The sequence below is a fragment of the Idiotropiscis lumnitzeri genome, chromosome 1 (assembly GCF_059441095.1).
Source record: "Idiotropiscis lumnitzeri isolate Australia: NSW breed Sydney's pygmy pipehorse chromosome 1, RoL_Ilum_1.0, whole genome shotgun sequence".
NCBI classification, from domain to species: Eukaryota; Metazoa; Chordata; class Actinopteri; order Syngnathiformes; family Syngnathidae; genus Idiotropiscis; species Idiotropiscis lumnitzeri.
In genome coordinates, this window is record NC_142391.1 from 14438614 (window position 1) to 14465183 (window position 26570).

At 39.2% G+C, this 26570-nt stretch overlaps 1 protein-coding gene across 6 annotated transcripts in view; it reads right to left on the bottom strand.

Annotated features, from left to right (window-relative positions):
- dlgap2a (discs, large (Drosophila) homolog-associated protein 2a) overlaps positions 1-26570 on the bottom strand; it is a 154599-nt gene that overhangs the window by 118409 nt on the left and 9620 nt on the right. The gene's annotated exons all lie outside the window — the stretch shown is intronic.

A 26570-nucleotide genomic window follows, 5' to 3' on the forward strand; every position in this document is an offset into this window, starting at 1 on the left:
CCCAACTTCTCTCTTCACATTACTTTTTGTGTAGTCTGTTAAAATAATGGACACACACGCCCCTAATGGCAGCGAGGCGTGTCTGCTTATTTTCATGGGGTTTGATTCAACATTGGACAAATGGATGCCAAAGAAAATGTATCCCCACGAGGAGGAAACGGTTAGAATGAATCAGGGCAAAATCGTTTACTGAGTGATACGTGTCATTTGTTCAAAGCGGACAAATCCCTCAGGGCAGAATCAGTGCATATAGTTATTCCCTGGATGACACGTCGTCTATATGCAGTGAACAAATCATGAGTCAAAGTAAGTTAAGCCCCTCCCTCACCTGTAAACTGACTGCGGTTATTTGTGGAGGATTCATGTGTCAGTAGCAAAAAGCAGCAGTTCAACCCCCGGCCGCCAAGCTTGCGGCAGTGTGAGCTCAACTGAACTGAGAAAGGAACAAATTAGTTCATGAACTGATCCAATTCAGTACATTGAACTATTCTGCTGTTAGGAGGGGGGAAAAAATAAACAATAAGGTGGATACCGATCAGTAAGTCAAAACTCCTTGCCCGTTGTCTCAGCTTCTTCTTCACTGCGATAAATCGATGCAGAGTCGGCATCACGGAGGGAGCCGCACTATTGATCTCCAGGTCCATTCATCTGTCACTAATGAACAAGACCCCAGGTTTACAGAATATCTACATTGGCGGGCATTTTACCCTATTCTCAGATTTGAAGCTGCTTCACACGCAGCTGGAAATTGCCCCAGTGAGAGTTGAAGATCACAGCCTGATGGAGCCAATGGAATCGCACAATCTATTAAAGGCAGAGATGCAATACTGAGACCAGCAAACTACCTTGGAATTTCGCACATACAGCTTATGAACAGAATCATTGACAAAGAGCAACGGGTGCAGTTCAACACTCACAGAAAACGAATCAGACTTTCTGAGTGTGGAAAATAATGCAGACCCAACTCTGAAAGCAGATGTACAATGAAGGAACAGCTTTAATTAGGGGCTTCAGTGCCCTTCGTCAAATCCACAAAACAAATGAAGGCTAGTTTGGCAAACATCAATTCACCCTGCAGGACTGTGCTGAGTGGAAAGCTAATCCATTCTTCCAAAGTCAGGACAACCCTGTCGAATTTGAGGTTTGACTTCCTAATGGCTCTTCCTCACTAAGAAGTCTTTCAGACCTTTCAGACCAAGGAGGCCCCAGTCTAATTATCCAGAAGCACTGTGCCTGATGTTCATGTGATGCTGTGTGTCAACACCCCAAAAAACATAAAAGATCCTTGAGGAACCACTGGCAGAGCTCATCTATCCCATGGGCTCCATCACCAAGAAGCTTCTAAACCAGCTTGGCAACCTCAGCCTCATAAATAAAAGATGCCACTCAAGAGTCTCCTGATTCTGTTTTCTTTTTGGGGGGGGGGAGTGCCAGTGGTGGGAGGAGGAGGAGACTTTACAAGTATTTGCCTCACTGACCCGCAATTTCACAAGCCGAGGTCACCAGAGACAAACTTGATGTTGCATGGTTTGCCTCTCCTCAGCCACTAGATTCTGGGCCACAATTTTGCCGTTCGTCATAACTTTTTCACTCATTGTCTGTGTTTGCCAACAGGTTCAGCAGTGTACACTGTGACAGGTATCGCAAAAAAGGAGGCACGGAATATGGCTCGATTATTATCAATATCACCTGTCTGTGCTAGATTGTGAGATTTTCCGAAGGAGGCAATTCTGCCAGACGTTCCTGGTAGACCATCACAGTACATTTTGGTCTGTCAAGCTGGACTGCATCTACACCTACAATTGGTAACAAACTATATCTTGATTTTATTTCAAATATATTGTGATATATATTAAGGAAAGTCCATAAAAAAAAATTTTATTGGCCAAATACAATCTTTCTACTCTTGACACCCTCAGAACGCAACATTTTATGGAGATATTATGCATCCCCTTTTAAATAGATGACTGAAGCTGTCCCAGTTGTTTCTGAAATCATGACATGCAACTGGATCCTCCGAATCCCCATAATAAAATATTTGATCCACGTAGTATCTGCCCGCTCAAGCAGAGAGAAACGCTACTATCTGTTTTTCAGTGGCTCACAAATGCAGTCCAAGCAAGTGAGAAAACACCTTGTGGGTAAACAGAGCTTAATGTCTGGCACAGTAATAAATTAGAGGGGCATGTAAAGAAGGCAGCCTGAATGAATATTGTGGAAACCAAATGAAAGTTGCCAATTATCAACACTTTAGGGTTGTCGTGGTGCAATGGCATGGATTATATGTTGCCGCATTTTGAGGCGTATTTTAAACATCCCAGTCAAGCAGTGGTTTCAAATGGTTTCTACAATCATTCTATTCAGACGGCAAATGGCACAAGGCATACTATATCTGCAAAAGCGCGTGATATAAAATATGATACAAAGAATTGAGGCAATTTTTTATTTATTTATTTATTTCTTTGCTGCAATAACCATTTGCTTACTGTCATGTGTTTAAATAGTGTGTATCCCGGCTCACTATTTCATTAGAAAAAAATTGTAATTTTCGCTACTTTATCTCAAATAAAAGTCAACATCGATGTAGCATATTGGATGGAGCAAAGATGTGCTGTGCCCGAGAAATCAGCCTCCTAATGTATGGGCATTGTCCTTGCAGTGAGGATAGAGTCAGTGAAAGAAATACTAAACAGTCAGTTTAATCATTCGCCGGCCAGCCTTATCAGTGCTCTTGTTTGACTTTGGCCAAATTACATGCAAAGGTGACATACTTCAACCTGCCTTGCGATGCTTGACTGATGTGCTTCGCGCTGGGCAGCTTGCCACCTTGAACAAATAAACAGCACAAACCCTACAATTCCTCTCATTCTAAATTAAAAAAAAATATATGTATGTATATGATTTAAGGATCAGCTCTCAGGTGACTGAGTGTAATTATAGTCTTAAAATATTATCATGGTTGTTCAGGAAAATGAAAGTGTCTATCTTTTTGCTCAGTTGCATTCCAGCAAAACAAAATAAATAATCATTTTAATGTTTGATTGCATATTATATAGGAACTATTACTCACTGGAGATGCCATAATCACAATAAATGGTAATGTTAGTTGCAAACAGGAGTCCGGGTGAGAAGGGGTCAGTGCCACCCCTGCAATCTGCTTGGAGCCCCCTGGGCGCCACTCCAGATCATTAACATTTCACGGCAGCCGTGCAGCGCACGTCTTGCAAGCTGTTAGATTAGGCCTCTTCGGCCGTTATGTGTCTGTTAGCGCCTTCGATCAGTAACAAGTTCAGCCAAAAGCATATAGAAGATTACTTCCACTGTGTAAACTGTTAATTTACATGATGGGGATTATGAAAAAAACCTAACATACTATTGTACTTGTAAATATACCATGAACGTAAAGAAATTCGTTATTTTTAAATGTCTGAACACTTCTAAAGTTCAAAAGCAGAATATAGAATCTGCAAGAAAAGAAAATTCCATGATACTAATGAAGGTGCCAGTGCCTCTGCATTGCTTGATGCGGGCTGGAGACTGTGCATTGAAGCCATGTCAGTCCCAGCTGAGAAATTCTTCGAAACAGGGGAGATAATTTCTGACAAAATGAACCAGATCAGCTCCTCAAAGCAGAGCCACTTAGTGTCATAGCTGGGCACAATTACCTATTTTGCCGGTCGGTCCCGTGTCCTCCGTCTGCGACCTGGGCACCCTTCCGTCCTTACACATTTGTCTTTATTCATAAAAATAATCACCCTCTATCTTCGTCCCTTTTAAAGCGCCCTTGCATTTTCTTTTGTAGCTCTACGTAGAGGGAATAAACAAAGGAATGATTTTAAAATAAATAAAACAGAATGTAGTGCATTTTTTTTTTTACAATTGTATATGCATGATTTTTTTGTTATATTTATATGGCGCAATCAAATTCAAATGACACTCCTGAGTCATTCATCTTGTTTAAGAAGTGAATGTGACAGCATCATTTTCCGTGGTTCAACAGACGTATTTGTCCCGCTCTTGTAGCACTGTGATCCCATCAGGTTTTTGAAAGCATGATAGTAGATGACAAGACTAATCTCTTTCCTTTTATTGTCAGCCAAGGTAATGCACAGGACACTGTCCAGCACACAGTGTTCAATTCTTAGCAGTAGTTTTGCAAAGTACTACAATACATCAAGTGTTATAAATGTAGCCTGAATTATTTATAGTTTAGAGATAATTCTTATGAGCATGTTTTGCAATGGAGCTACAAAAATGTTCAAAACATACGTGTGAATACCATTTTTTTTAAAAGGTTGGATTAAAATATTTAATGTCTTAGAATATGTAAAAAAAAAAAAACCCCATAACTGTAAAACATCAACCTAAAAACACCAAAATCTGAAATTGAAAAAAAGAAAATGCTTTAACTTAGTTATTGGTGTCGTATTAGGGTGTGGAAATTTATGTAAACAGCTAATTTGTTTTTTTTTCCTTAATCAAATTGTACAGCTAAGAAATACACTGTAATTTATGTTTCAAAGTTAGAAAATTGTTATAAAATACACAATATATATAAACATAATTAAAAAAAAAAAAAAAGGTTGGTTAAGCAACTTGCAATACTTTCAGAGATTCGAGTCGACTCGGGTCCAAACCATATAACTCGAGTCTCCCACCTATGACTATAAGTGGAGCACCTGCAAAATATCAAAGCAGTCAAACCGGTGGGACATTAAATGTATCCAAGAGGAAATATAAGTCAAACAGACAAATCAAATTGGGAGCTAATTTGATTCTCTGTCTGCATGCTGGGAATATCTGGCTCGGCTGGCTGCAGGGATAATGGTGCTCTTATATCTGCTCTCTCTCATCTCATCTGCTGCTGCTGCTTTGTTTGCTCCTTGCGTAAATGGGATGTGTGTTACGTAAGCACAGAGCCCCAGCCCTGCTAAACAGTACCACAGTCGTTCAGGGTGATGGGTTCACATCGTCTAGAAAACTGAAAGCTGCTTGGTAAGCTATTCAAAGTTCCTCAGTCAACGAGAAGAGCACGCTGCCTAACTAATACCACACTTCTTTTTTCATCACGCGTACATTCATATCCCTGCGGCAGCCCATATATTGACTGGGTCAACACAAGGCTTGATGAATTGTGTTTGGCAGAGGACTGAAGGGGATTTAAAAGAGAAAAAAAAAGTGATACATTTGACAAGTGGTACTTTCTGCATTTAAGGAAAGCACAAGAAATAACTTAAAGGATGTGTGATTACTTGGCTGAATTAAGCAGCTCAACAGCTTTTCCCCAGGGGTATTAACAGTGAATTAAGACAAATGTGTGAAGAAAGGCTGAGCTCAAATAGACGGTGACTCAAATACAGAAGCGAATTGGCTGTTGAAAAACAAACGCTGAATCAGAATTTTCAGATTTGATACCGAACAAGTCATGCCAAGACAACGCTAACCAGCGCGTAGCTTACAGTGTCAATTCTCCCTCTGAAATCTCTCTTGTTACCTTCACAGCACCCTCAGAACGTGGGACACAAGAACTTGGGAGAATACGTTTGTGGGGAGTGCATAACGTATGAGAAAGCACACATTACCCAAATGAGCATTAAATCAAGCTAGCTTACTGCAAACTCGCAGCAGGTACGGCCCAAGCGGACGGATTTAAAATTGGTCCAAAAGAGCACCTGGGGTTTTGCCTTTGGCCAGTATACGGTGAGGAATACTAGAAATAAGTCATTCTAAAATATAAAGGAACGCCTTTCTATTGGTTTACGTGGTGTGTTGATACACACTACTATTAACCTTTACTATGACGTCCCTTCACTGAGCTGTAACCTTATCATGGCAAAAGGGTTTGTGTGTCCCAATAATCCTAAAAGCTAAGATGTCTGGGCCTTTATGACCCCAGCTGGTTCATCCATGGCAAACAGATCCTAGGAGAGACACCAGATCAAGCACGGATCATAGTCCTATGATGACTGAAATCTTTTGACCTTGATGTCCTTCACCTGGACATGGGTATCCGGGCCTGGAAGTAGGGCTTGTTGACCCAGGCCTTGTGGCCCTCTCACAAGTGTTTATCGAATCACAGGACATATTCGTACCTTAAACATGAGGCCTGCGAGAAGGCATACGGTCACAAACCCGTGATCTGATTGGCTATCGCGTCTATTAACTCTAAGAGCCCGTTCATTCACACAGCACAGAAGGCATACTATGAAATCTGTGGGACAACTCAAGCTAGCTGAATTCTAATTGGATAAAAACTCTCACCTAAAAATATTACACTGGAATGACACGAATGTGAAGGATTTTATATTAAAATTTATAATAAAATTTACGATTTAAAAAAAAACAATGTATATATATATATATATATTTATTTATATATATTTTTTTAATCATAAATATGATCAGGCGAGCAGAGAAGGCTTTGACCGCCCACCGCTGTATTATACACCATCCATCCATTATCTGTTCCGCTTTTCCTCACAAAGGTCGCGGGGGGTACTGGAGCCTATCCCAGCTATGTTCGGGCAGTAGGCAGAGTACACTCTGAATTGGTTGCCAGCCTCTCACAGGTATTATACACCAATGAAGTCTAATATAAAGTTGGTACATTTAAGAAGCCTTGATTGGATAAAATATATATATTTCTTATTCTAAATTTAAAAAAATGAAAGACTGGACTAAACACTCCAATTCCCCTCCAGTAATTACCATGTGAATCATTATTATGCAGGATAATTCTGGATAAACATGCTCTGCCTTGCATCTGGTGAAGTGGCAAAAAGACAAATTAGAGGTTGTATGTGACGCTCTGAAGACGATTAAAACAAAGTACTCATACATAAAATTTTGGGGAGCCTAATGCAGCATAGTCATGTAAACATTTGGCTCCCTTTGATGAGATTTAAAAAGCACACACAGGCGAACCATGCATCTGCCCCAGAGTGAAAGAAGATCACGCATAAACACACAGGCTCAAGACGGATTTCAATTCAGTTTCTTTGTTTAAAATTAAGATCGCGACAAGGGATATTAATGCACTTCAGGGAAAACAATCGCATGTCATTCTGAGATGTAATTTGGGTCTTACTGCAAAAAAAGCGGAATCTCTGCAGCACAAAAGCACATGTCTGTTTGTAGCCACACAACAAACCATTTTGTGGCTGCTCGTCTTGCACTTTAAAGCACAATTTTGCTGGCATGCTAACATCAGATAATCTGGTGAATATTTGCCTACTCATGAGCTGCTTTGTGGAACAGCAGAAATCATGATGACATAAGGATCACGCCGGATAACATGAAACTGTGAACAATCTGATCTGACTCTCCACCAAGAGCACACACAATGCCAAAACACAGTGACTGAGAGTAATTCCTTTTTTGGGTCTGATGAACACCTTTCATGCAGAACGTTTCCCAAATCCTTATTGAGCCAAGACACCCATTACGAAAATATCTGACGCAACAACAGCATACAAAAACGTCACAAACTTTATGAATAACTAACTCATGATGACATTGTCATAATTTACTCCCAAATTTACGTAGTGTAAAATCCGGGAATGTTTAGTTAAACACAAAGCTGACATACTCGTAGGAAGTCTTGACGTTTTCGGTAGAATGAATGGCACCAGGTGAGTATGGCAAAGGGTTAGGGGTTGGTGTCAGGGTCAGGGTCAGGGTGAGGGTTAGGGTAGGAGGTCTATAAAAACACCAATAGTGTAAGAATTGAACCCGGGTCGCCTACACACCAAGTAGTGTCATTAGCCATTCGACCATCACAGCTGGCAACAAAAAGTTGGAACAGGGTTTATTTATCACTGTGTTATATCATGTTTCCTATCATGAAATAAGCATCTGGTAACTGTGGACAGAAATTGTGAAATGTGGACTCGTCAGACCACTGCGCACTTTCTTAGCCCCAGAGAAGGCATCGGAAATTCAGATTTCTTATTCTGACTTATTGATATGTGGCTTTTCGCAAATGTGTTTTATTATTATTATTTTTTAAATTTTTTTCATTTATTTTTTTTTTTAGTATTCCTCACTGATTCTGATTCACAAGGAGCGCTTCCCGTTCCTGAGGAACTGTCGTAAAAACCTGTTCTAAAAAATGGGAACTCGAGAGTTCAATCAATAATGCAATACTCTGGCGAAGAAGCTTTAAGAATAAGAGAGACAAATCAAAGTCTCCCTGCTGCCTCAGTACGACTCTGACTGCGACTGTGCATTTCTTTCTTAGTCAACTAATTTATAATTCAACATGACCAAAAAGTACCTTAAAAATGGGATTTATTCATTTAGATGGCAAAAATAAATGAAAAACATCGTTGATTTGGATGGAGCAGTCCACTGTCACAATCAAAAAATAAATATCTGCCCATCCATCCATTTTTTTGACTGTACTTCCTATCCCACGAAAGACAACATACTACACTTCAAAATAACCAAACTAATAACTGTGGCGCTAGAATAAGCATTATTGGGAAAAAAGAAAAATAGGTAATAGTTTCAAAACAGACTATCAAGTAGCAAAATTCCTATCCTGAAACTTGAATCCACGCACCCGTGCCTTTACAAGGTCAGCAAACAGTTGCTGAGACATAGCTCTGAAAAGTCAGTGTTGGAAACAGGGAAACGTTGTGAATTCAGAGTTTAATCAATAATTCAGTATTTTGGCGAAGGATGTCTAAGAACAAGCGAGATGAATCAAAATCTTCCTGCTGCCTCTGTAAACCTCTGAAACTGTGTGAGGATTTTGTTCCTCAACAATTGTATCATTCAGGTTACCTTACAAAGGTATGATCAGAGGTGGGCGTCATTCTGAATCTTAATGAATTAACATCAATTTTTCCACTCTCAGATCAGATCAGATCAGAGGAAGCACATTAAGTCGAACGTTTTTAGTATTGCATGCCCGGTTTATCTTCAGCGCTTTCCTGGCCCTTACTCTGAGTTTTTAATTGAATTCTCACAGCTTTGATCAAGCCGAGAAATAGGTGCAGATAAAATCATTGTAGTATGGACTTAAACATTCACATAGATAAAGAAAATGATAAAGAAAAGAAAATGAGATAAGCTCATGATTTATTTCGTTATCAGATGCAATTGGGTTAGGCAATTGAGTAGCCCAATGTTATAATCATTACAGGCTCAAGCTTCATCCATGCATCCATTTTCCAAACACCCTGAGCAGGAGCATATACCAGCTACTTTGGGTGAGAGGCCGGATACACCCTGAGACGGTTGCCAGGCAATTGCAGTGTATTTACAGAATAGACCAGGCGTGGGCAAACTATGGCCCGGGGGCCACATGCTAATTCACTGATGCACACAACTCTGCCCTAAAGTTGAACACAAAGCTATTACTCTGTTGTATGGATGGCTAAAGGCGAATACATATTGCACCTTCAACCATCTAATGGGAGGGCATTTAATTCTGCTGCTTTCAGTATGCAATACTGGCATTGAGAAATGAACAAAACTGTACTTATAATTGGCAAACGATCATTTTAATTTTGAGACAAATCAAGTTAAATTGATGATCTCTGATGGCATACTATGGACCACGGGACCATAGTTGGGAATCATTGCTGTAATTATTAGGTGCCCCTAGTTGTCAGACAACAATGCCATTACATCCACAATAATGATTTTAGTGGTAGTAATAGTTAAGAATGAAATGTGCCATTACATTGCATTATAATTGTTAATATAATTATCACTCCCCAATCCCTCTACGAACCATTCTCTTCCCTCAGTTCTTCTCTTTCTCCACCTCAACCAGACTGGCCAAAAGTGACCCACAATTCTGTTTGAGGTTTCTTCCTTCAGGGGAACGTTCCCTTGCCTCTGTTGACAGCACAGACTACATCAGTAAAATACTTTGAGATAACTTTTGTTGTGATGTGAACTGGTGCTATATGAATACTCCTGACTTGATTCAATCTGGTAACCGGTGCAATATTTGATATTCTTCTACTGTTTCCCACATTTCCCGCATTTCAATAAAGAGGTCATGCGACTAGAGCTCATTTTTTGTTCAGTCGAGGAAAAACTGTGATTTGATTGTGTGCTGAACACAGCATGTGTCTGGCAATCATCAGGGAAGTACAGTGGAAAAGAAGTTGATTTGTAAAGCCACACAGTTGCCTGCAGCTCTTCATCCAGCAGTTCATTGGAGCCCCGCCAGCATTCTTCCATCCCTGCATCAAATATTTCAACTGATCTGTTGTCAGAGAACAGAGAAAATTGAACTTGCTTTCTTTTGTCAAATTTCTGACAGACCATGGTGGTCAGAGTAAACCTCATCACATCATTGTTGTGTAAAATGGAAATACTGGAGACAGCTGGGAATAGCAATAGATAAAAATATAAAATCAATACAATGATCTACAAATCCCTTTCAAATTATATACATTTGAATACAAGATAAAGACAAGATTCTTATTCATTAAACTGATGAAAATACAACAACAACAAAAAACATTTCCACTGAACAGCCAACTGGTTTTTATTTTCATATAATCAAAACTCTCTAGAAACACTCGTGAGAATTTAGATAAATCTCTCCCCTTACATTTTAATGTATGAGACAAAGTGACGTCCGAACCACGGTATCCATTTTGTTGGCTAAAACAACACACTTGATTATGCCTGGTTTATTAAAAAGGAACGACAAGTTTGCAGAGTCATTCAGGTCAATCAACTTTAGCACCGCTAGCATGGCTAGCACAGCTAGCACTACGAGCGCTGATAGTGCGGAACGCCAGCAACAGGCGCGCACAATCGAATGTCATAGTTATTATTTATCTATTATTTTAGCGCCCTTAATTTGCGATTGAACATTATTTTAGGACAATGTTGTTGTCGGTAACAACAGTTTGTGATGGCAATAAACCCCCCAAACACAGCAAACTTCTTTGTAATTACCTTCAGAAGGAACAAAGACGATAAAGATAAACGACATTACAAAGAACAAAGATGAAAAGTTATACAAAGAACGAAGACAAACAGTAATTGCATTACTGTTCATCTTCACTCCTTACTCCGTTCTTTTTCAATAACACTAACATATACACTTTTTTTAGACAATGATAATTAATGCTAAGATCAAAAGCGAAGCTAAAGTGAATGCGTAAAATAAATCTTATTAACATCTGACAGGCATGCCTCACTTCTCAAGCACGGAGATATCTTGCACCGTGTATGATTAGCATGCTTGGGTTTTTCTTTTTTTAGTTCATTGTTTTAGACCAGTGACCACCAGTCGCAGTATTTATTCATTGTTTCTTTGTAAACCTAGATTTTTGCCTTGTCTTCGGTTAAGGCTCGATACAACAACCTGTGATTTGGGTCGGTCCAGTGTTGACCCCATTTATTTTTCTTTTGGTCGGGGATTCCAGTCCTTTTTGTATGTTTGACTGTTGTTTTAGGACAAAATATAGCTTGTGGGCTTTGACTTCACTCTTTTCTCTCTACTAACAAGCCAAGGGCGCCATAAGATATGAAGTGTAAATTTTACACTGTCCTAGTTCATTCTAAAGTGTCACTATAAGACATGTTTTCAAATGTTTGCATTTTGAAATTGCAAAATGCTGCAAAACAGCTATTCTTCTTCTAGTGCCCCCTTTCCGCCTGTCATATGATTTGTGATCAGGTGTCATTTAATCAGGTCCCAAATGAAAACAGAGCAAAAGCCTGTTTTCCACAAGGTTATTCACTTTTCTTTAGACCTGTGGTTCTTAACATACAAGACAAACAAAATGAGAAGTGAGGACCAGGTTGACCTTTTCAGGTTCGGAAAAAAACCTAAACTTGAGCATATACAGAATTAAAAAAAAAAACACATACCTTGCGTAGATGTTATTGTTACAAAAAAAAAAGCAAGACCTTTTCAGATTAAAGTCCCTCACATCAGGCCACAAATTTCCAAAGTCACAGAGACATTGAAGCAGCGGAGGGCACAACGACTCTGCTAGGACTTACCATAATCCTTCAATTTCATATTTTAGCTGGCTGCAATAGACTAGCCACTCTATCTACCACACACTGCGGGCACTGTCAAAGAAACAATAGTCGGTTGGTCAAAAGATCACTGTCCTGCAATTAAAATCTTCCTTCAGGGGTTGAACACAATTTTTGGGCACCGAAAAAGTACCTTGTATTCTACTGTACACTATAAATAAATATATATGTGTATTATCACCAGCTTGAAATCAAAGAAATCAAACACAAGAGCTCCCCCGTGAGTAAAGCTGTTGGCATGAAAGGAATGGCCTCTCCTGCATGATGGCTCTGTAGTCTAAATGAAGAATACTCTGTTTACTGAGACCTGGCGCACAAGGCGAGGGTGGTTTGCTAAGGATGAGGGCAGCACCAGCATTTAAAGAGACAAAAAGAGCCTCAACAACGCATGACAGAAACAGTTTATAAACCATGGGGAAGGTGGAAAAAAAAATCCCGCACAGTGTTGAAAACACAGTCGAGCTATCTTAAAAAAAATACATGAAATGACTGCAGGAGACGAAGTCAATGATAAGAGCAAGAGCAGAAGTGATCGTGAAGAAAAAGCAATGATTTGGAAAAGGCACATTACTGAAGTGTGTAACATGCTGTGAAGTGTGGTGTGTTTTATCACGTTTCCCAGTAGGAACAGATCCACACTACCTGGACAGAGAGTTATTTTCCTGACCACAAACCTATGCAGCCAAACCAGCAATTTTCATTCCTTGCCCACTCCCCTGTTTCCCATCTTTCCATTTATTTCTGCAGGACTGTAGCCAACATGGAAGAATGGCAGCTCGCATCGTCTTGTTCCTCTGCATGGAGGCTTGTTTCATTACAAAAACTGGCAGGAGATGATGTGTGAGAGTGTGTTCTGCTGAGGATAACTATACACACCTCAACCATCTCCTAAATCCTTTCACTGGGGGTAGAAACAGTAAATTATTTCTATTGCGAAGTAAGCCCGAGGGATTTAAAGACAAGAAAATGCACTTTTGCATCAGGTAAAAGTGTGGGAAAGAGATTGAGGGCCCTATTTTCCTCTATTCCTGCTCTCGGCGTAAAAATTTCTTAATTTCCGTGCCGGCCCAAATCTAGTCTACCATGTGTGGGGCCGTGTTGTGCCTCTTTGGGCATTTTTGCGCACGGTGTTGCCTCGCCTAAATTTGGTCACAAAAAGTAGTCTAGATTGTATATTTGATCAAAGCCCAGTCAGGCAAATTTGGCGTTCTGAGTGTGCGGTTCATGTCAATTGATTTCATTCATAAATATGTTATTGGCATGTGACAAGCCCCCCTCAATCATTACAGAAATCAATTCATTTTAATGATTATTATAATTTTCATCTGGAAAATGTTTAAATAGTACCCCTGTCACCATTGCTGCGAGGTTCATACACAGACGCACGTTTGTGGAGTCTGTTTTGGGTGCTTTATTTAATTAAGACATGCTACTTAACATGCTGACCCAATGATGTTTAAAATTTTGTGCCTGAACTTGTTGACCACTATCTTCCATTTCACAAAGTTGCTATACACGTACATACGATCAAAGGTTGTAATTGCTTAAGCTGACTGACTGCAAACGACCCATTGTGTTGAATAGTTGTTTTAATTTAATTTGTTCAGATAATAGTTTTTTTGGTTTTTTTTTTAACCGCTACTAATTTTGATGGGCTTCTTTGTGAGCTTTAAAAAAAGTCCACTTGACTATTCAATCACTATCAGGTGGCATCATTCGTTGTTCATTGTATGAACAAATGGGATAAAAAAATCAACTATTTAAAATAAAGAAGACTAAATATATATGTATATATATATATATATATATAATTTATTTAATTGATTGATTTATATTTTTTTCTGGACTATACACTCGGACGTGATGCCTGAATCCTGGATTTGTGCCTCAAACTGTGTGTTGTCAATCTAAAGTTAGTCTGAACATCCTTGAAGACTTGGTGCATCCCCCTGAAATGTGTGTTAGCCATTTGATGCTCGCTGCTACACTCGGTAATGCCCAACTTCATCTTTTTAATAAACTACTGTAGAGAAAAATGCCCTTTTTTTTTTTTTTGCTTGACAAGATACTTGAAGTCTGTGCCCCAGCGATGATTGATAGCCACAATTTTGCAAGTGGCTCGTGCAGCTCTCTTTTTGAAAAATAATGTGCTCAGAACACTTTAACTTATAAATACGATAATGTATCGGAACTGGAAAGGACTGTGTTGTGTTAATCTAAATATGATGGGAACAAACTTTAATGCATGTTAAAAAAAAAATACAAAAATATATTTTATCTGTTATTATTTCACTGCTATCCATTTTTTGAGGGTGGTTGTCAGAATCTGTTTGTCCCACATTTATTCTTTCTCAGTCCAAATGTTGGTCGCCACAAAACGTTTGGTAAAAGTTAGACTGTTTTTGTGTCATCCTTCGGACAAAAACTCTTTTGATATATGAGAAAAAGCAACAAAAAATTAATTTAGGCTGGCTTGAAAATATGAGTTTGCACACATCACCTTTGCAGTCTTGTTTTAGCCATAGCACCAAACTGTGATCTGGGAGTGTGTTTAAATTCAGCCTCCCATTCTGTGAGTATTGACCTTGTAGTGTTTGGACAGGCTGCTAACACCTCACGAAAAAGTCTGCTCGTGTGATTGGTAGCTGGGCTGAGACAGCCGGCTGATGCATTGTGATGGCACACAGATTGAATACTTTATGGGTCCTTGGTTTGCTCCCATATGAGAACACACAGTCTTCCAGAAGCTCTGGGACAGCGAAAGTGATGTAAATCTACTGTAAAGATGTTTATTTAGACCTGGAGATTCAACATTTTACTCATGCAGACAGGAGTTAAACGTGCTTAGTATGTACCTGCATACTGTAGTGCAAGTAATCTCGAGAATGGCTGAACACTATTACTGGGAAAGAATTTTTTTTTAAAGCTTTTTCAATGCTGCTGTTTGTGACATTTGAATTGTCTGTTGTTGCTGGAAGATGGTGAGATGAGGTGAGGCATGTCTTAGAGCAGAGTCACAGTCATGTGAGCTTCAGATACTAGACATCATCTATTTAATCATGGTACCATGTTGTCCTTTTGGAGTATAGCACCATCTCACGGCCCCAGTGATCAGTTGAGAATTACATATATAGACTGAAACTGCATGATAAAATTAACTTAACACCATCTCCGACTCTCAGAAAATAAAACCATCACACACATGGAAAGCAGCCTGATCCCTTCGAAGGTTGCACTTACTGTCATCAACAGTACAGCATTTTAACAGTGGATACAGTCTGTGTACTGTACCACAGAACTTGGGTTAAAGACATGGAACTTGACTTAAGACATGAAGACTACAGAGACTTGCCTGTTGTTCGTTCAATTGAAGAAGAGCATTTGGAATATGTCAGAGCATCTTAAACGTGATATAATAAAAAGTTCAGGTTTGACTCTCAGGCCTAAAATAAATATGATGAACAATTTATCTAGCCCGTAACTAAAGGTTTTTATATAGGGTACATTTTAGTTGAATACAGTACATGGAATCACATTTTAAAATTAAGTTATTTCAGGTTAAAAATAACACTTGTGAGATGTATGGTTTCCTATCTAGGGGCAATTTAGAGTGTTCAATCAACCTGCCATACATAAATTTTGGAATGTGGGAGGAAACCGGAGTACCTGGAGGAAACCCACAAAGGTACGGGGAGAACATGCAAACTCCACACAGGAAGGCCCACGACCTCTGCACTGTGAGGCCATCGTGCTAACCAGTCGGTTTCCAATGTTGTGATATAAATTAGCAAACTGAACTCATTAAATGAATAAATAAAAACTCAGTTTCAAAAGTCCTACGAGACTATTTTTTTCCCAGTTAGAATAAATACACTTGAAGGGCCAATATTTAGCATCCTAGTAGGTCACAAGCATAAGAATAAAAAAAAAAACAGTTTACAATAATTCCATTATATTTGTTGGCTTGCCTGATGATTCTGCCTATTATTTCCTCTCCGCATTTTAACTGACTGGGCCTCAGCTGCTGGTGAGGCTGCTCATGCGCCTCGGTCTCGGGTGTGATTTGGCCGATGCAATGGAGGGGAAAGCAAGGATTGAGAGGAGGAGATAAGGGAAAACCAAAAAGAACCAGCACTGTAACTAGTGCTGGAACGACTGTGAGGCCGCGAATGCGCCTCATTCTTGGGTGTGACACGACCGACATAGCGGAGAGGAAAGCAAGCAGCGGGAGAAGGAGATAGGGGGAAAAAAATCCGATGTGTTAAAGGGAGGCAGCCGCTCAAATCGCTTGGTTCTTGGCCAAGATTGGGCTCATGTCACGCCACGAGTGACAGAAAAGTGAAGAGAAGAAAAAAAAAAAACTTTCATTGTTGAGAAGTGGCTGTCATGGGGGGGGGGGAGTGGACTGGGGTCTTGGTTGTCTCAGAAGGATTCCGACTCAATCTGAAGGTGGCAGTTTCTATATAGTAGCTGTTTGATTTGTTTTATGTCTGAATTAGTCCTTCAGGTGAAGACAAAAGAAGGAATCTAAGTATTCCCAAATGTTCGTAGTCCAAGTGTCATACGAGGGTCGTTCAAAAAATTCTGAACCTCACCATGAAGGACTCACACGAAGGAAACAAATCCAGCAGCTTTTAAAAGGGGAAATGACTTGTTATGGATAGTGTAGTCGTACTGTCAGTATAAAAAAAAAAAACAGGCAAATGATGTTGTTAAGAGTGCGAGCAATTTTTGTTGACACTCATATAGTATATTATGATTGTTAAAGTTGTGATTTAACGTGGGGTTTAATTGTTGTACATTCTCTTGAGAGTTTTTTTTTTTTTTTACATGCCTAAAGATTGGCTCAATTATCCAATACCACATTCACTTTTTTCTTAATAAAGACCACATACTGGAGGAAGGACATTAGTAAGGTGACTTGACTTGGGACTTAACTTGATATATTACGGGATTAGACCGTAACTTGACTAGCCAAGTAGAAATGACTGTATTTGGGTTCATAATAACGCTTCGATGTACAACAATGGAAGCCACATTTTAGTTCGAGATCAGTGAACAACTGTTGCGACCCCCCCGGTTAAAATGAAGTAGAGCTGCAAACTTTATTTGATTTCACATCGAGTTCTCTCATAGTTGAGGTTTGCATAATCTCCGTGATGCAGACTGAAGGGGGAGATAAGATGTCACCTTGAATGAAAGCAGGCTCCAGTTAAACTAATAGGGAAATGAATGGGTTGCTGGTGCAGAAAATTAAATAGGCCATGCATTACCTTCATGAATAGAGCGTAATGCATTGGCCTGCAGTCATAGAATATTTATTCAAAATCTGAAAGAAAAACTAATGATGAAATAGCACCATATTATAGACCAGGAGTACAAAAATACAAATCTTAAAGGGCCAGAAAGTTTTATTTTTCAACGAGTCAAAGGTAAGAGGTATTACACTAATATTTGATATGAAATGTTTTTTTTTTTTTTAAACTTGAAACAACAACAAAAATACCGCCTAAAATAAAGTATAATTTCTATTTTGATACACGAAACAAATTTGGCAGTCTGAGCAATGCTGTAGTTTTATCTCTCCACACAACTCTTGATTTTCTTCACAACAGTCTGCCTCTTTGAATCATAAACTAGATTATCCACAAGCGATTCATCACAGTCATCTGGCATTTCAGTCGAAATAATCTTGGTTGCAATGTGGAGTAAGGGCAAGGACCTATCGGGCCGTATATATAATATTTTGCATTTGCATTTTATGAGATTTATTCATGCCTTTCCTTATGAAAGGATTTAAACTGACAAGGGGAAAAATGATTTTATCATCTTTAGATAAGCCTGAGAATGTTACACTTTGTATCATGATCAGATGTTTTGTTGCGAACCGTCTCTGTATTATTCCAGTCCCTGGGCAGAGAAGATGGGTGGAGCCTCCAGCACACACTTGCTTATTATTATCATCATTATGAGTACCAGTGTTCCTTTTTGTGTAAAGAAACTATGAGAAAGGATCTGATACCTCCGATCCAGTGTCCTCAACAATTGTTGATATGCATCATTGTACACTACAGAATTCGGACGAGTTCAGATATCCACTTTTATTAAATTTGTCGCATCCAAAAACACGGTATTCCTGAGCCGCGATTTCCAGTTATGACCAACTAATCCATGCATGTCATTTCTGTATGATGTATTGACCGACACGTAAGTCAATTTTATATTCTTATTGACAACTGGCAATGACAGACAGACCACACAAATTTTATGTTGAGAACTGAAAATCAATTAGCAATATCATTATGTTATGATTATAGTCTGCCACATATATTGTGCGCATCCCAGCATGTCAAGCAGCACTTAAATATAGATGTTGCTAATAATGTCGTTTAATGTCTTATCGATAATGTTAGTAGTTCTTTATATTCCCTTGTAGTGTAATAGTAGTTGTGTGTGCCACTTTTTTGTTGCATCCTAAGTTATGGTCCGTAGCGCCTGGAAGACTGTGAGCCCACGAGTTAGTCACCAGCCACCCGAATAAACAGTTAACTCTCCCTCAAGTAAATTGTAAATGGGCTGTCACTTGTAAAGTGCTTTTCTATCTTCGGTATTCAAAGCGCTTCACACTCATCACCCTACTGATGACGCAGCATCAGTAGCTTCCTCAAGGGCAGTTCAACAAAGTCACAGACACTCTAAAGGCCAAATAGCACAGAATACATATTTTCCCCCCCACATGGCTTCCTACCAAACTGCATGCTGTATTAGTATAAATTGGCCAGGTTACTACTCCGTAACTTGCCATTGTGGCAGATAGCCACAAATGAAACGAGCCCCGTTTTAAGAATTTCGAAAATATCCAGACAACTGAGAAGGTGAAAAGGTGTTGGGAACTCAAGACAAAAATGTTTTTTGCAATAAATTATTTTATACCACCCTTTTCCGTCAACTTAAATTGAAATCAAAGTGTCGTCAGGCTGGCATTGCAAACGTTCTGAGTGCCCTGTTTTCTGGGTTTGCTCATGTGTGTTTGCAATGCCAGCCAGAGGGACAACTATGTTTAGACTTGTGGGACACATATTATTAAGTTTTTTTTTTTTTTTAACTTACCGTAAGTTACCGTTAAATGCTTTATCTCCACAATTCAGCCCTGCATTGCTCTCCGTCTTTGCCCGTTTTCAGCTATTTTCAGATGTATTTCGAAATAAGTCACAAAAACGTCTTAAATCTCCATTCTATCATGCTTCTATGTGCGTGAAAAAGAAATCATATGCTCTTTACTCAACCTACGCTACCAAAGCGATTTGCAAAGGCTTTTTACTGTTAGTTTGCAGCAAATTGAAAACCCGAATATTTTCCTATGAATAGCAAGAGTAAGAAATGATTGCAATTTTTTTTAATATGCTAATGAACAAAAACAGATGATTCAGTCAAGAATAACCAGGGTTGATGGCCTCATTTTCCGTGTCCTTGAATGAAATAATATGTCCATTCATACTGCTTATTGGTGATCTATCACGAAGCGCCAAGGAATGTCAAACATTGTAAGGGATGTTTGTTGTGCTGATCATTTTGGAGGCTGATTGCTGGCCTTGTTTTGCAAGATCCCTCAAGGCGTGAACAGATCATTTATATTCAGTAGATTACAGTCGCATTGAATGGAGTTGTTAAAATATGTGATTCTGCTTTTAAGTGACAACCAGTGTCCAGATACACAACTACCCCTAAAAAAAAAAAGATCAAATTAGAGAAGCATGGTAAAGCATGAGGCGTCTTTCATACAGTTTCGGTTCAAGCCTTTCTGTATGAAGTGAGGATATTTTCTCCGGGTACTGCAGTCTAATTTATCCGAAGACACGAAGTTGCCCATACAATATGTGGGAATCAAAGTTTGAATAGTTGTCTAATTGTGCCTTGTGCTTGACTGATGGTGATAAGACCTGTCTTCTGACACGACGACCGCTTGGGAAGATTCAAGTTCACCTGTGACCTTGAACAGGATAAGCAGGAGCAAATTAATGGATTGGTTGAGACCAGAGAGGCAAGAGAAAGAAAGGAACAATACTACATATTTTCAATCTGAAAAAAAAAATCGGCAATTCCCTCATATCCAGACTGTGCAGCAGCTTTTTCCTCCAAGCTGTTAGGCTGTCAAGGACTTGTCTTCCCATGGCACAGAGAATCACTCCGGTGCTGTTTGCTAGCGCTCCACTGTACCATACTGCAACAGCATGCATCCTGTCATATTTGCTGCTAATGTTCACCCCATTTGGAACAGCTGTGTCTGCCAGTTTTGCACAGCACAATGTTCATAAAACAGTTCAGATATCCTTGCAAATTATTTTTATTATGCTATCATTTATATGATACAATATTATCCATCTCTCGCTTTATCTCTACCGCTCTGCCTCACTCTATAACTATTTATATATATCTATAGACAGTATCTCTCGCTCGCTCTTTCTCGCTCTCTAATTAGCGCACATGAAGGTTGGAGCCTCAGAACTGTGAACCAGACGAGCTAAACATGAGACCAAAATAAAAAAATATATATTAAAATTTTAAGAAAAAAAAAGGCCAAATGTGAACAGGTTTGAAAATGGATGCTTGAGACAAAATGCCTCAGTGTTAGCAGATTTCTCTCATGATGATTACCGGTCCAAATATGAATTTGCTTTCTTTCATTTTTTTACAGTCTTCCAAAAAAGACATTAGAGTCGATATGGGATTAAAGTTTGCCCTCATGGAACACATAAATTCATAATTTTATTTATTTTAGGGAATTTAGGGAAGATTACTTTGCAATTATAACAAATCAATGGATGGAACAGATCACATGGTTTACTATAAAGCAAAGTCTAATAATGATAAGACTTTGACATTGTCCTGAAAAGCTGTGTATTAACTCGACACACAAATTGGTCCTTCATAGTCATTTTGCTAAGCGGCTCATTCCAGGCTAGTGGAACAGGACGGGAATAAGCAGATTTAGCATGCTCATTTGCGGTTGGCTGCAAAAGTGACAATCATTTTCTCTGATGATCCGCTGTTATGGCTTCTGGAGCGACGTGTCAATAAGCTACAGCGGACCGCGGCAGTTTGCCCGGCAAAGATCTTGCAATAAAAATAAACTTATGGGTTTTTCTTCTTTGACATCGTGAAGACCAATGAAGCATTTCATATGACTTATACTGATGTGTATGGCTGTTTGCTCCGGTTATAAATCCCGAGGCTGCCACAGAGAAAATAAATATGTCATTACACTAGAAAATAATGCTTTAGATAAATGTTCTTCATACAATGATTACCAGTACTTGTATGGAAACCAAAGGTCAGCAAGCAATGGAGGATTTGCATTATGTGTTTGTGGATTTAAACCTTTGACACTCACAATTCCACTACCACTGAGTGGAAAGTGAACTCACGCTGCTTGTACATTTTTTATTCCCTATAATTTGTGTTTACTGTTAAATTGCATTGTAGTACAACAAAGCAAGAAGATTATGACCCAAATGCACGGCGAAATGTAAAGCATTCACGGTAGAAAGATTTTTCCAGTGTTCGATTTTTTTAAGACAGTGGTCCGGTACCAGGCCGTGGGCCACTTAGGAACAAAAGCAACACCCTCTCATCACATTATGCCACCAGCACCCGGTCCGTCAAGGTTTTGGAGTTTTATGTTTTCCCGGTGGGAAAAAGGTCGGGTAACACTGTTTTATGATGCTAGGACACAATTTTACAGAAAAATAAATTCATTCACATGGGATTGCCTAACAGGTATATTTAATAGCTATAGCACCGCCTGGTGCTTTTCAAGGTTGAAATTTCATCAAATATGATTATTAGTTCCTCAATTTTAACGTGATTTATGTAACTTTAAGTCCTGCAGCTATCACTGCACTATGTCGGCGATTCAACTTATTTTACCATGATTAACAGTGACCCGGTACTATAAAGGAGATGGAAGCTTAAAATACGCTAATTTCAAGACAATTTCGCCATAGCAACAACAGCAGTCGTTGACGGCCAAAAGCTCTATCGCCCTGTGCCTCTATTTCCCCGTCTGACGCTGCTTGGAGGGAGCCGCTCCCGTCAGGCAGCTGCTTTCACAGGGATCGAGAACATTTATCCTGCCTGTAGTATAATGTACGTCATTATTATTATTTTATAATCAGTTTATATGTTTTCATAGACCCGCGCGGTGACTAAACATGTGGAGGTGTCAAAATGAATCGATTACTCATCAATAAGTGGATAATCAAATTGCAAAATGCAAAACATTTTGCAGCTAAAGTAGTTCCATCTATTGTGAAAATAATTATTTGCAGTGACTGCATAAATACCCTTTAATTAACATGTTGAACGTGCTGTAGCGCTTCGCATTAATCAGTACCAAAGGAATAGCTGTCATTTGGGAGAAGGTTGGTGAACACAACATCACTCCCTCTTGTGTAATATTGCTTAAGTGTTGCTTAGTTGGTTTTGCGTAAGCATTCAACAATATCAAATGTACAATAACAAAGTATTCTCATATATGGCAGTGCAAACGGAATCTCGGGCACTTAAATTGTACTGTTTTCGGTTTTATTTTTGGAGAGCTGGCAGTGGACATATCTGGCTGTCTATTTAGCTGCAAAGAGAGAAAGTCTGGTTCCAATGTGATGAAATCTCAATGTAATGACACTGCTTTGTCACTTCAATTGGCAAATTGTCTTTTCTCCTCGGAGCATTCTGTTCTACTTTGTAATTTGCAGTCCTAATGCTGAACTTATCTACAGTCATTAATGACTCTGTGTTAGAGTACTGGCAGCTACAATAGCTGTAGTTTGTCTCTTGTCTTTTGGTGGTCTTAAAGACAAATTGAGACTTAATTTTAACACAGAAGGCTCCTCTTTCCCATTTACTTACGTTGATTAAACTGAATTCTACAACAGAATAGATTCGGGAGGTATTCCAAATAGACAAGAAGCAAACACTGCAGCAAGTTGGTGGCTTTTTCTAGAGCAGACGGGCATCACTCCAAATAATTGACTCAAGTTCCCTTTTGGGTTTTTTTTGTATTTTTTTCCAGCAGGGTTGAAATCTCAACCCATATTCCCAAAGGCAAGGAAGTCTAATTGGACTGCGTCCCAAAAAGGAATTTCAATAAATATTTTTTAATGAATTCAAAAATGACTTCACATAGAATGACTTCACTGGTGGACATATAAATTTAAATATTATAAAATAAAATCTCATTAAATCTACCACTCCCTGTGTTTTCTGTACCCCAATCCTACACTCTTCCCCAAACCAGTCATCATCAGTGCGTCATTAAAGTGGTGAATCTGTATGTCAGGATGGCATTCATAGCTCTTCGACGTGAGAGCACAATGGGCCGCTGATCTCATCATGAGATGTACAAGCAGTACCCTGTGAATTGATGACTGCACCATTCAACTGTGAATATTACTTACTAATGAAACAGAAAGGACAGAAAGAAGCAAAGCTAATTAGAAATTAGTCAACACAGCTACATATACCAATCAAAAATATGATTTCAATAATATGTCGCTCTTCTCCCAATCCCCCCGAACGGCCTTCATCGTTAATGACTGCGGTAAATCGATGCTTTATCCCAAGATGACTCATTTTGTCAGCGACAAGCTGAGGCAAACAAACCACAAGCAGCAGGTGTCACCCTGCCAGGCATGGTGTTTTTCCACTGACGGGAGTCCCTACAGGGACATACAAGAGGAATTACACTCACATTTTTACTTTCCTGGGTAGGTAACACCGTAGAGGACATCGACTGAGCATTATGACTGCATTTTAACAGCACACAGCTGTTTTGATGATCACAGTTGGTTCGAATCAAAAGCATGATAAATAACAATCTGGTCCAGTTGCAGGTACAAATGGGCGTTCCCGTTTTTGACTGTAACACCCTGTCCTGAGAACGGGAACGCCCCCTAACCTCAAGGATGACGTCACTCTGGCAGAGGAGGCCGAAATCAAGACCTCATGGCGGTGAATTTCATTTCAGTTATGGCGTTCCCACCAGCCCTTGTATTTCTCATCCTGGGCTCCCTGGGCTAAGATGGGATTGAGCCTTTTCCGTTGCGGGACCCTAGCCCAATCGCATCCCATCTTAAAAACTTGTCTTAAAACTAATTTTTATTTTTGGGCTTTTGACTCAGCATGAAACTTGGTTTTTGGTCGTACTGTTTTTGTGCTTCTTAATGTCTTCATTGTTAATTTGTTCTTTTGTTTGTTGTTCTAAGACTTACTTTTGCTCTATGTACAGAACTTTGCATACAGCGGTGGTTCTCTTAAAGTGCTTCATAAATACAGTTCAGCTGAGTTGATTGTTACGTTTCCAAAACGCCTCCACTTTTATATACAATTTACGTGTTGAGAGCAAGTAATAGAGTGCATTTATGTAGTCTTTTATCTTCACCATATGATGCCCAAAAAACTTCAGAAAAGCAACTATGAAAACATTCAATACTGTGTATCTACAAGAGGCACACATTATGCACACCGATGTCGTGCAAAGATTTAATTCGAAATATGGTTTCTAGTCAACTAAATATGAATTTGATATGAATTTTTTTCTTATGCCTGATTTAAATAATAGCTAGGACATTGTGCCGTTTCACTCCAGTTCTTGGACTCTTTATGGCAGCTCATAAACAAGGCTATCTGATTCAAAGTTTTCATATTCTTTTCCCACTGGCACATTGGATGTTTTTAACGAAGATATGCAGTATTTTCTCCTGACAATTTGAATGGACCTAGTTACATTAGGGTTCATAAAAGGTTTTACCATAAACTTCACTATTTGATCCACAGGTACCAAAGAAATAATAAGTATTGTTGTAAAATAATATATGTGTGATGAACTTATTGTATTGAACTATATTTACCGAATGTATTGATGGTGGCCAGCGGCTGGTTCACTGGCTTGATCCTGGAAATTTTCACCTGTGTGAAAACTTCTGTGAATTTGATGTCGCCACATCCTAAAACTGTAATTCATATTGTGGATCGCCACAGACCCAGTAGCCGAGACTCGCCACTCAGAAAATGACAGAACCCCGAATGCTGCGAGTGTGCTGTGGAGGTGCGCACAGTTCAGTTGATTCCAGCCCAAGCCCGCTCTGGAACCTGTCATGGTCTATAGTCTCATTTAGTGCTGCTAAAAAAGGAAAAAATTAAAAACCTAACTTCAACGGACAATTCGGACTGCAGAGAGGTTCATTGGTTTTATATATATATATATATATATATATATATATAATATGAAGAAAGAACAATCAGTCAGTAAAGCATTATTTTTTGATACGGCTCTTATATTGGATAGAATGTGCTGTGCCTAAAATCGATCTCTAAAATAGACAACAATGTGACTGGAAGAAATGGGTGCTCATCGAAAGTGAGTTTTGTGTGCACACGAAAGCCGGTTGAACACACTGAGACATAAAAGTGACCATTAATTACAGCAGCTGAGAGAGAGGCCGCTGATTCAATCTTGTTGCAGTGAAATTTACTGAGTGGGATGAGCAAACTCTGACAGAACATGCAGAGCATTGATAAGGAATGCCTCAGAGTCAAGACAAAGTCTGGGAGAGGAACCATTGGACTGATGCAGTTTATTTTGTAGTCAAGAGGTTAGGTGACCATCAGACATGAGTTTTATCTTGAAATTTCACATGAATCCAAATGTTGTACAATGATCACGGAAGTATATTAGATAACATACACAGGCTTCCCCTAAAAACAGACACTCCCAAAAAAAAAAATAAATAAATAAATAAAAATGTCCAACTTTTCAATTGGACAGGGAAGTAGTGCACAATGGAAGATAAGGCTATTTACGTGTGAAGTACTAGAATCTGGTTAGGTCACTCATACAAGGTGCAGTAATGTTGTGAAGATAAAACAGTGAAACGAAAATGCAATACCAAAAAATCGCTATCGTCAAGGACGATGGCAGATATTCAGCACGGACAAGTGGCGAGAGAATGATGAAATACTAACACCGTAATTAATGTCTATAATTAGGAATATTCTGAATTGCCTGTATAGAAATGCTGAGTGCTCACCAGAGCAGAGGATGAACAGTATATTAGAGGTGGAGGGACACGCTGATAACAGAGTGTGTACGATGATGATAAGCTTAACCACCACAATTTCTTTGCACAAGCTTATGAATATGGCAAATAGAAGAGAATTACAAGTGGCAAGCAAATGCTGGAGATTCTTCTCCTTTCAGTGATGTATTTGTATAAGTGCTCGAAAACTGCCCAGAAGAGGGCGCCCTTTATTCAAATGAATAGCCGTACAAAAGACGTTCGCACCAGCACACACGCACACACTGAATGTAGAGAGTTAAACCAATACACCCAACTGAAATGCCAAACGTTTTGCAGCAATGGCGTTTCAAGTCTGGTCGTATCGTGCTGCTCTTCTTCTTTTTGATAATTCTTTTTATTGCCCCTCAGTCATTCATTCCATTTTCCAATGCATGTCAATTAATGAGAAGACAAGTCTGAAGCAACACT